At 35.8% G+C, this 11,983-nt stretch overlaps 1 long non-coding RNA gene across 1 annotated transcript in view; it reads left to right on the top strand.

The window, feature by feature from the left end:
- Positions 1-6,485, top strand: part of LOC118929398 (uncharacterized) — a 32,928-nt gene extending 26,443 nt beyond the window's left edge. The window contains exon 4 of the long non-coding RNA XR_008996266.1: positions 4,971-6,485. This is a non-coding gene — a long non-coding RNA (uncharacterized LOC118929398). The remainder of the gene's footprint in view (positions 1-4,970) is intronic.
- The last annotated feature ends 5,498 nt before the right edge of the window (positions 6,486-11,983 follow it).

The following is an 11,983-nucleotide window of genomic DNA, read 5'->3' on the forward strand; positions in this document are numbered from 1 at the left end:
CTGGAAATGGGAAGCAACCAGATATAGTAAAAATAATTTCAAGGCTTAAAGTTTAACCAGTATAATAAGGTACCAATAACATGGAGAAATATTCTTGCAGAGGGAGTAGGAAGGTTTCTGTTTTACTTTGTTTTCTTACAGGAGAACATATGAGTTTTAATAGTTTTAGATATGTTGAGTTGAAATGATAAATCTATAAAGGTGACAGTTTCACATGGATGGCTATTTATAATATAGGGTTCATTTTGAAATTGATATTTAAACAAAACAAACCACAGAAAACTCACTTTATTTCCAGGTCCCATCCTCGGCCCTAAGGACACAAAGATAAATAATCTCTACCCTTTAGGAGCCCAAAAGAACAGACAACTAATTATGACATAAAATAGAAGTTATAATAATGGAATGATAAGCAGTGTAATGGGAGCACAGAGGAAGAAGTAAGTAATTCTGCTAAAGTTATAGAAGTACAGGATGTGTTTGTTCCCTGGAAAGATATATGAAAAGATGTGTGAAGAGATGAGTACTAAATTCTAGGAAAACAAGATTGGCAAAAAGCCCTGAGTTGCAGTAGTATTCACATATAAGACACAGTCTGTGCTCAACAAATCACTGGAAGGTGGTTGATGGACATGAAGCCAGGTATTGGTTATTCTAAAAAGACAGCATCCATATCATTGTCTATTTTGTTGATATTAGAAACCATGCTTCTGAAGAATTTTTAGAAAATATTCGTGCTATAACAGGTTTTTAAAAGTAGATTACAACAGCACGGAGAAGACAAGTAATAACTTTATAGCATCTTGCTACGCTCATAGGCCGTGACTGCAGTGGGAGGGGTGAGGACTTGATAATATAGGTGAATGTCGAAACCACAATGTTGTTCATGTGAAACCTTCATAAGATTGTATATCAATGATACTTCAATTTTTAAAAAAGTAGGTTATAAAATTTACACACACAATTGAATTCTAAGGATTTATTTTCTTCTTTCTGGAGTTTCCAAATATTTCACATGGAGAATATATTAGCCTTCTCCTCTTCCCCACCCCATTAATAACAAACATTTTTACAAAGGTAGAGTGGAAGAAATAAAATAGGGGGGAAAAGACATGGAAGAGAGACACATAAGGATTTGTAAATGATGGTTGTCTCTGGATGATGGGGTTTGACTATTTTTTCCTGAAATTTCAAGGTTTCTATAAGGATCTATAAATATTAAAGTATAAAAAAAAGTATTACATAGTCATAGATTTCATTTACTTAGTCACTAATTCATTTAAGAAATAAGGATTTGTTTGGTGCTTCCTATGTGCTTAGCACTCTCCTCAATGCTAGAATTAGAAGCTTAGAGGTTATCAAATACAAGCTGCTTATTTGACTTATTAGAGAAACCCAGAGAGGTTACAAGACAACAGTAGTTAGGCAGTGACAGGACTGAACAGAGATCACTCTCCTCTGATTCTGGACTCTCTTCATATTACCATTTTTATACCATGTACAAGAAGGATGTGATTTGGCCAATCATACAATCAAATAGCATGTTCCTTAGTGGACACACCTTCCATTTTACTTTGATACACTATCCTCACATTCTTCATAAAAAGTTCCATTTTGTGAATACCATTTCTCTATTTTGAAACCCTGAAAGGCTGCTCTTTACCTCCCAAATGAAGTTTGGATTTTCTACCCTGATATTCAAGGCCTTCTCCAGTCTAGTTTTTACATACTTCTCAGGTATTATTATATTTGGCCTGCTCGTTGCTCATGTATAGAAATAATAAATTTATCATTTGTGCCCTTCATGCTCCAAAACTGTTCTCAGCTTTTCTTCTATTATGAAGTAATCTTCTCAACAAAGGTGTGCGGCAGAAGGGGGTGAATCCAGATGGGCCATCAGTGAACATATTGAACCCTAGACTGTCAATCACAAAGGCTCAGCTTCTCTTTGGTTCATCACTTAACAAGTGTGTGTTCATTAGTAAAGAATTTGACCTCTTTGGAGAGTCTGTGCACTTCACAAGGTTATTATTCATTCTTTCATTTGTGAAGAATTCTCATGTAATCAGTTTTCATTGCATATTTACTACTCTCAAGGTTCTGGGTTAGGTACTGGGTGTTGGTTACAACAAGATGGGCATAGTCTCTGGTCAGGGGTCTAGGAGGTAAAAAATAAGAACACCAAGGAAAATAAAAATAAACAAGGCAATTACAAATTGTGATGAGTAATATGGAAAAAAAAATAAGGATTTAGAAAAGGGTGAATATGATGATTTTTTAGCCAAAAAATGAGAAGGAACTAGCTTAGGTGATGGTAGAGAGTTTTTTTAAGTAGAATAACATGAACAAAAATCCTGAAGTTTCTGGGAAACACTTTATAACACTGAAAGAATTAAAAGAAGACTCTTGCCAGGAGTGAAGTGATGAGAGAGGAGAATGACATGGGGTTATGTTGGAAGTGGGCCGGGGCCAGGTCTGTGGGGCCGTGTAGGCCATAATAAGACATTTAGATATTATTCTGAGGGTTATGGGGTAGCAGACCCATTAACCAGAGAGTTACATAATCTGATTTAAATTGTTCTACCAGTTGTATGGGGAATGGAATAAAGTAAAAGCTATCAATTGTAACCTAAAGCAGTGATAGCAAAGGCGGGGACTAAGGAGTGACAGTGTAGGTAGAGAGAGAAGTAGACTTAAGACACATTTTGGAGATAGAAATTATGAAGACCTTACAAAATAATGAATTGAACAAACTTCCTAAACTACAAAATACCATATGTGTGCTTTGAATTTGACTATGCCCCTCTGAGCCTTGTTGAACTAAGAGGACTGCACTGAATCACTCTTACCAATCAGATTTCATTGTATCTGCTCTTTGTATCTGAACTGTATCACCTGTCTTAGTCAACAAAATCTGCTCTTTTAAAATTTTTACCTTGTTCTTCAATTTTAAAATTCATTTATTCAAGAAATATTCATTAAATTAAAAATTTGAACTCTTAGCATTGATCTATATAAAGATAGCAGATTTGAATATAAATTATTCCAAAACATATTTATATATTATTTTCATTCAAAGATAAACTTGTTCTGTAAACTGCTCTTTAAATACAAAAGAAGTGCCTTTATCAAACTATGAGAATTGTGTGCTGGCATAAGCAAAGTCTGTTGATGGAAAATAACAGAACAGATTCATAATTTTGCACTGGAATTTAAGGTTACAAGAACTCAGTGTATTTTCATATCTAAGTAAATAATGGCAAATTAACTAAGTAATGGATATTAAGAATAACCACTGCATAGAAATATGTCTTTGACTTTTAGAATCTTCTACTACTAAAATGTAGTCCAGTAAATTAATCTTAGTGAATATGATAATATTCCTGTAATTTAGTAAACCCAGATATGCTTCTATACAAACAAGAAGCCCTTCTACCCCTCAAAATGAAACTCAAAACAAATGAAAAATGCATCTTTTGCTCCAATTTAACTTTAACATTCTTTGAGACTGTTCAGATTTTCAAATAGATCCAATCACTCCCAAATAATGACAAACTCTAGCCTATCTGCCTACTTCAAGTCCTAGTCTTTGTTTAAAGTAAATGGATTAACATTTTCATTGTTGGGATTTTCTCCAATCTAGGTTTGATAGGTTCTCAGCAATTTTTAACAAATTTACTACCAGAGCCCTCCTTGATTCTTTCTCCTCACTCCTCCCCCAACTCCTAAAACCCCTTTCTTTCGCACAAGATTATATGGCTAATTTTTTTTTGAATGCAGGCAATATTCCAGTACATTCCTTTAATTATACATTTGCAAAGGTTTTTCCTTGTTGAGAAGCTTTTGATAAATGTTTGACTAATATTATTTTTAAGACCAGGTGTCTTTTGAGGTGTTTTAATATGGAAAAAATTATCTGATTCTGCTCTTTCTATATTGCTTTTTCAGAGCACTTCTAGTACTAGGCAGACCACAGCAAGATTTTCAAGGGTTTGTGATTCTAAGCACCCCAAGGGATGCCTTGATGGTCCCCTCAGTGCTTCATGCCAAAGTTGTGGCTAGGACTTCTGAGCATCTGTATTTACCTGTGTGATTTTTTTTCACTGCTGATTAGGTGAATTGGCCCTAAAGGAGAAAGAAAACTAAGTCCCCTTAACAGGTCCATGCATGTCATTCAAGAACAGGAAGAAAGTGTTCTTGCCAGAATCAGAGCTTGCCATCAAGGTGCTTTTTTTGTCCAAAGATACAGACTTTTAAAAATTTTATTTGACCAGCTTCATTTTAATTCTGATTAAAACTATGAATATTATGGCCTCTAAATTGTATCCCCCACCCCTATTTCTTCACTATTTGATCAAGTTGTATGATCTCTATCTCTGAATATTTCCTAAACACTGACATTTATAGGCTACATAATTTCATTTTCTCACCAATAATGGAAAATTGAAAAACGGTTACGGTAGATGTTGATCAATGTCCTCTGATATGCAATGTAAAGTCATTTTATTCATATAAATATATATATACATATATATATATGTATATATATATGTATATATATATATCATATATTACCATATGTATCTGTGGGTAAAATTGTAACATTTCCAGAATATCTTGCCTAGCTTTAGTTCATTTGCATATCCTCAGGTGTGGAGAGAAGTTCTTCTCCATATCAATGGGTAATTACCTGGGCAACTGAGTGTGTGTCTGAACCTGAGAGTTTAAAGGGAGGGACTGGCTTGCTTGCTTCTTCAGGAGCAGAGAGATGGCCCTGGACTGCAGTTTGTAAGCAATAAACAGGTTTTTAACTTTATTTCTCCCTTTGACTGATTTTGGTTTTTAGAGGTATTTTGCCCTGGGATTTCCTCTCCCTGGACTTACATGTATACATATACAGTATATAAATATATCCCTTGAATGTGCAAATTTTCCATTTCTTCCTACTTTCCTCCATCCCTTCTGACCAGGTCTCAAGTTTACATCGGCTATTAGCAAAGCAACTGTTTCTTACAAGAGAAGACACATCACATTCTGACAAAAATGGTTTTCTAGGAATGGCAGTCCTGAACTAAATCCCTGCCCTTCTATGCCTTTCCCCTCACGAGTAGTGTCAAAAGCTGCTCTGTCATCATGAAGATACTGGGACTTTAGAAACTGGAGAGGCAGCTGAATGCTGCACACCTGGTCCAGAAGCTATGTCTCAGGAATTGGATTCTTTGCAGCCTGAGCTGGAGATCCTAAGCAAGACACTTACTTAGCTTCTCTGCATCTCTGAGAAAGGTTTCTCTTTTTGTTAAATAAGAATAATACTTTACAGGTTCAAATGGATATCAAGGTATTTTATAAAGTGATATACTAGTGTTAATTGTTTCTGTCATCTTAAAGTAAAGACAGAAATTATAAATAAATAAAGTAGGAATTTAAATAATTGAACTTTGGGGACTCTGGTCCAAAAATACTTTGTCCTAATCTCAATTTCCCCCCTTTCTGTTGTTAAGTCACATTACATTTTTCCTCCAAAAAACATAAATATTTGAAATAATATATATATATCCCTGTGTTTTTTTTAAGAAGCTCTGCAAATAGTCAGGTTCCATTAGTCATTCACATATAGGTATTCAATTTGAATGTTTTAATGGGATGTTAAGATAACTACACTGAGAACATGGGAGTTTTATTAGGGAAGAGAGAAGCAATCATTAGGAAACAGAACATTTTTAAGAAGTTGGAATAGGCCCAAATGGAGGGAAGCAGTGAGAACGTGGGACAGCTTAGGAAATCTGGAGAAGCATCAGCAGGAGGAACAGGGAGGAAGAAAAGGTGTAGCTAACACATCAGACTTCACATGTTCTAGAATTTTCCTCTTCATATAGAAAATGGGGGAAGCTCTCTTCATTCCACTCTCCTCAGTAAGACTTCTAAGGCCCACAATTCAAGCAAATAATACATATCCAAGGTTACCCAGGTTTTCGTGCACTCACGTAGAAAATCAACCATCCCAGTGTATCTGAAAGAAAAATGTATTCCAACTTCAAAAGAGCCAGCCCTCAAATGCATTTTTGGAATGCAATCTGTTTGGAAAGTGAAATAACCAGGCAGCCTGTACAAGTTAATTTTCAAAGAGAGTTTGCAGTTAGAACACATCAACTTCTATAAAAACCTGGTTTCTAATGGGTGCTGAATCTTTTGGAGCTATCTTACATACATTTTGGAAGGAGATGGATTATAAGTCCATAAAGTGTATAGATAAAAAGCATTTAGATAGATTTTTTAAGATTTTTAAGACAGAGCTATAGGATAGCTTCTCCATGTTCAGACATCCTGGAAATCTTTTTCCATAGCCCTGAAATCAACTATTTACTTTAGGATATAATGGAGCTTCCTTAAATATAGCTTGAGAATAATTTCATCTACAATAAATCACAGCTATTTGAAAAAAAGCTCTGTAAAATATACTGTAGCCATGTCCATGGCTTATTAACCCCCTTTGGAGTATTTAGAATCACTTATACTTCTAATTTTAAAAATAAAATGGCTAGTTGTGTGGCATAATTTCCAAAGTTCAGCAAGTATTTAAACTTTTTCCAATCAGATTAGATATAACTTAGAATTTCTTCTATAGTAATTTTACTCAAATAATATGAATAGTGAATTATTCATTACTAAATTATTCATCAACTTATCCCCTTTACACATGAGCTTATGACTATAACCTCAGTAAAACGTGTTCAAGAAAAGAACTAGCTCATTTTTCCTTCTAAAGGCAGTCACCCGCTGAGTAGGGTGACAATAATTTATGATCCAAACCAGGATACTCTTCTCTAGAGAAATGCTAAACCAGATGAGCTATCAGGACAGTAAGTATATAACAGAACTATCTTGGGAAAGTTGGCTATGGTACCTGAATCATAGCTGTGTTGCATAATCTGGGATGGAGGGGATGTGGCATGGCTTAGGGCAAAAATACTGACGAGTGACTTGGGTTCCCTCTTAGAGAATAAACACATCACCCGGTTCTTTAAACCAGAAAACTAGGGAAATGTAAGCTGCTGCCTTTTCCTTCACCTCCTTTTTCCAACCAATTATCAAGTCTCATTATCTTTACTTCCTAATTCCATCCCTTCTTCCCACTCCTTTAGGTTGTCCTCATCTCCTGTATTACTTCAACAGCTTCCTGTTGGTTTCCCGTTCTACCTCCTGACCCCTCCAATCCGTTCTTCACAATGATACCTAACTGATCTTTCTCAATTGATCATACCCCTTCTTAAAATTCTTTTTGAGTTCCCACTGTACTCAGATCAATTTTTAGCTTGTTCTGTAAGGCACTTCTTAATTGGATATGCATCTCTATTGTCCTGGGTACAAATATCTATCCTCCTCTCTATCCCCCCTTGCCCACTCCACTTGCATACTGCACTTCAGCTTATTGTATGCCGTTTAGTTCCTGGAATGCACCTCCCATTTAACTACATTTCGCATAAACACTTCCTCCTCCATGTTCCCCATTCTGGCCTATCCCACTTCACTCCTGCGCCTGAAATTCTGGCTTCATTGTTTAGATCTCAATTTAGAAAGAACTTCCTCCAGGGAGCTTACCTCCCCACAGGCCCCAAATCCTTCCAGTATGCTACCATCACAGTAATCTCTACTTCCCTCATCAAAGCACTGACTCAAACTATGGGTCATTTCTTTGAAATCCCACTGGATCTCACTAAGGGCCTGCACTTCAAACTGTCCTGTCCTTGACTTTTCAGTAACCTGTTTTGCACAACAAATCAAGAAAATCTACTTGCTTTCATGAATGCCAGCCTTATTTTGCACACATACTTACTCCCCAGCCTTCAGTACCCATCTTTGTATTCTTTTGCTGATCATAGCAAACAGCTAATCATGCCATCCTGCGTCATTCATTTACCCCACCCCCATACTCTTAAGGCTTCTCCTTCAATGGAAGTGAATCCCATGTACCTTATGAGTGCCCCAGGGCAAGCAACATATGGAAGGGAAAATTGGCTTAGTGCCATAAAAAACACAAACTCAGCAGATTTTTCTTTCCTCCTAAATTTAACTCAATGAAGAAAAGTGCTTACATCACCAAAGCTTCAGAGACCCTAGAGAAATTACTGACTGTTGATTTTCTTAATCTCTTCCCAGAGTACTGTAGAGGGCAAATGCCTCTAGTTATAGGATCTGTGCATTCACAAATTGGAGAAGGTGCTAAAAAATCATAAAATACTATATAGATATTCGTTAAGGTATGCTTACAATCACTATATTCTTATTTCAAGTATGAGACTGCCTTCAAATGTAAAAGGATATAGAAACATAGTCTCCCTCATTTGGGAGAATACCTTGGAGGCATAAAAATTCAGTTTATGTGAGAATAAACAATGAGAATAAATTTACACCTAACAGTATAGTGATCTTCTGGGATTCAAGTACAAAGACAGAACATCCATCTTTGGCTAACTCCATCTGCTTCCTCTGTGAGCTCCATCTCAGGGCACATCCCCTTTGCAATTTCATGACAGGACAATAACCCACTGGATAAAGTGTTGCCATTTGGAACCGGTGTGTTCAAAGTTGAAGAGCAGAAATTTTAACTCTTCGGATCCTCAGTTCAATAGCCATTTTTTTCTCTGTGGATATCCATTTGAGGTTGGTTAAGAAGGGTACCACGACGATCCAAGCTTCTATCAATACACAATTGATTAGATAGGAAAAATAAATTGTTCATATTTTGTGAAAATGTTTGGTTTGCAAGTGCTCTTTCTGTATTCTGAAAGATAACTATTTTCATTAATATTACTTGAGTATCTGCAAAACACAATTAAGTGCTTATTTAAACAACATGTTAGCACTGTATTAAGTTATTTAGTGAGTAGCCTACCCCTCTCTACTTTTTTCCTCCTGTGATCAGAAGGAAATCCCATACTTACAATGTCCCATACTGACTGATGCCTACTTCTCCAACTCCACCTCACTCCTTGCCCAGTATGCTATATCCACACTGGCTATATTTCAGTTCTTCAACAAATGTTTGAGGTTCTTTCTTGGTTGTGCCTTTGCACATGCTGATCCTTCTATCTGAATGCTGTTCCCTCACCTCCTTCCATGCTGGCTGCTTCTTAGACCTTAGATCTTAGTTTAAAAGTCACTTTCCTGGAAAAGCCTTCTTTGAATATGTTTCCTTCTCTCCTATTGTTTCTAACATAGTTCCTAGGTTGTTTTTTTTTCATAGGACTCACCCAATTTGTTCTTTCTTTGTCTGTTTGTTCTCTCTTCCCTACTGGACTATAAACACCTTGAGGGCAGGAGCCACACCTACCTTGTCTGCTACTGAATCCCCAGTACTTGCACAAGGCCTGGCACATACTAGGTTCTCAATATATATTTGTCAAATGAATTTATGATATTGATTGAGAAAAATGTATAATGACATCAGTCCTGTGAATTAAGTATTGCTTTGAAAGATCTATATTTTATCAATCTCAAGTATCAACATGTTTAAAAATATAGCATCATTACTTAATTACATGTACATAGATACTCAGATTACAGTAGTAGATGAAAGATTATTTTAAATAGTTTTGAGGAACTCTAGTTGTCTAAGAACTGTGGCCACTGGAGTAGAAATAGGTTTAGAAGATTGTGCTAAATCTTACTTATGCTATGACATACCCTAGAAATTATCTTTTCATTCTTTGATTCATTTTTAAGAGAGGTTTAGCAAAAACATTTCTTCCTGAAAATTTTTAAGCAAAAGCAGTGTAAATCTTCTCTTTTCAAAAATTCCAGTAAATTCAGGCAGTTGGTTGGTTCTAATTAGTTGAGGATTTTCCTTGCACTTAACAATCACTGAAGTCTAACCTTGCTTTTCTGTAATTTAATTTTCTCATGCAAATGTCTTATTTATTCATTTAACTTCTATTTAACTCCTATTGGATGCTATGGAGACAAAGACGAACTCCTTTTAGTAGTCTGTGACCCGATGAGAAACATGCATAAACAGTTAGTGGTAATTCATTGTAGTCCAGCGAGGGAGTTGTGTTCCCAAGAGTTACCTCACCCAGCTTGAGGGCATCGGACGCAGTTTCCTACAGGAAGTGGCACATAAACTGAAACTCACAGGTTGTGTAGAAATAAGCTGGGTGGAGTGGAGAGAAAGGCAAAACATGGGCAAACACATTGAAAGAAGGAGCATTCCACTGTGTTACAGGCATTAGAAGCAATTCAGTGTTCCTGAAGCATAGTCTGGAGGAATGGAAACTGTTGAAGTCTGAGAGGTAGGTAGGGTCATATGCAGGAAGGAGCTTGTACCTTATTAGGGCTCTTGGACTTTATACTCTAGGCCATGGGGATTCACCCAAGGGTTTTGTGGGAACTGTTAATAGTTAATCTCTCTGGGAATATATCCAAAGAAAATGAAAACACTACCTTAAAAAGATATCTGCACCCCCATGTAGCATTCATAGTAGCATTATTTACAATAGCCAAGGCATGGAAACAACCTAAATGGCCCTCAATGGATGGACAATTATATATTAATATTCATATACATAAATGAATATTATTTAGGCTTCTAAATAAATGGGAAATCCTACCATCCACAACAACATAGATGGGCCTTGAAGGCATTATGCTAAGTAAAATAAGCCAGAGAAAGATAAATACTATATGTGGAATTTAAAAAAAAAATGCAAAATAACAAACTCATAGAAAAAGATCAAATTTGTGGTTACCAGAGGCAGAAGGAGGGGAGAGGGGGAATTGGAGGAAGGTGGTCAAAAGGTATAAACCTCCAGTTATAAGATAAATAAGTACTAGAAGTACTAGTGATGTAATGTATGACATGATGGCTACAAGTAACACTGCTATATGATACGAAGTTGTTAAGTGAGTAAATCCTAAGTACACGTAAATCAAACCACCATAAACTTACACAGTGATATATGTCAATTATTTCTCAGTTAAACTGGGGAAAATGGTTAATCTCCAAGAACATGTGAGTTGAAAAATTTTATGTAAATTACTTTCCATTTCTACACTACCAGCAGTTGAAAGAGACAATATCATAAACAAAGACTTCAAAGGACTTACAATTAGGCACTCTTTCATTTGTGTTTATTCCAAACACTTTCCACATCAAAATGGATGTTTAAAATGAATAAATTTGATATTGTGAAGTAGTCCATCTTTAGTCCTGATGTTTGTTAAATAAAAGACTCAAAAATCATCCAATTATTCTTGGAAAATGTGCATGAATGTGTGGTATTTGGAACTCTATTTTAGAACCCAAATGTCATAGACATCTGGACACAAAAATTATGCAAGAGAGACCTTTAGAAATGTGTTACTAATTATTGACTCTTCCTTGCAAAAGCACAACTGAGCCTTTGTTATATGCACTGTGTGTGGTACTGCTGTAGATTGTGGCTTTTTTCACATGTTATGGCTTATTTTCATAAGATAGTCTTCATCACGAGCATCACAAAGCACTTGGAAGGTTAATAATAAAGCTAGTAAGCCTCATAAATAAATGAATTATGTTAGCAGTGATGAATGAACAAAACAATAGCTTGGGAAAAAAAGGTGTAAGGAAGGAAGAGGAGACATGATCAAGCTAGCTGAAGAATAGAGAAGATTCAGGGCAACTAGCTATAATGGAAAAGTCATATGAAGTTACGGAGATAGGTGAACTGGACTCTAGTACTGGTTTTATAACTTACAGAATATGTCTTTTAATGTCTGTGCTCTTATTTTTATTATAGATAACATTAAAAGCTTATACTTGTAATATTGAAGGTTTCCTTCTATTCTAAAATACAGGTCCTGAGAGTTTAAAATCTGAGTTCAACTACTATATGCACCAGAAACAGTTCTCAGTGATAGTGACTAAGAACAAGGTAAGATGCCTGTTCTCACAGAGCTTAAATTTAGTGGGAAAGGAAGACAAACAGAGGGAGAGCTATAAAAAAAT

Source organism: Manis pentadactyla, chromosome 3 (genome assembly GCF_030020395.1).
Source record: "Manis pentadactyla isolate mManPen7 chromosome 3, mManPen7.hap1, whole genome shotgun sequence".
Taxonomy (NCBI): Eukaryota; Metazoa; Chordata; class Mammalia; order Pholidota; family Manidae; genus Manis; species Manis pentadactyla.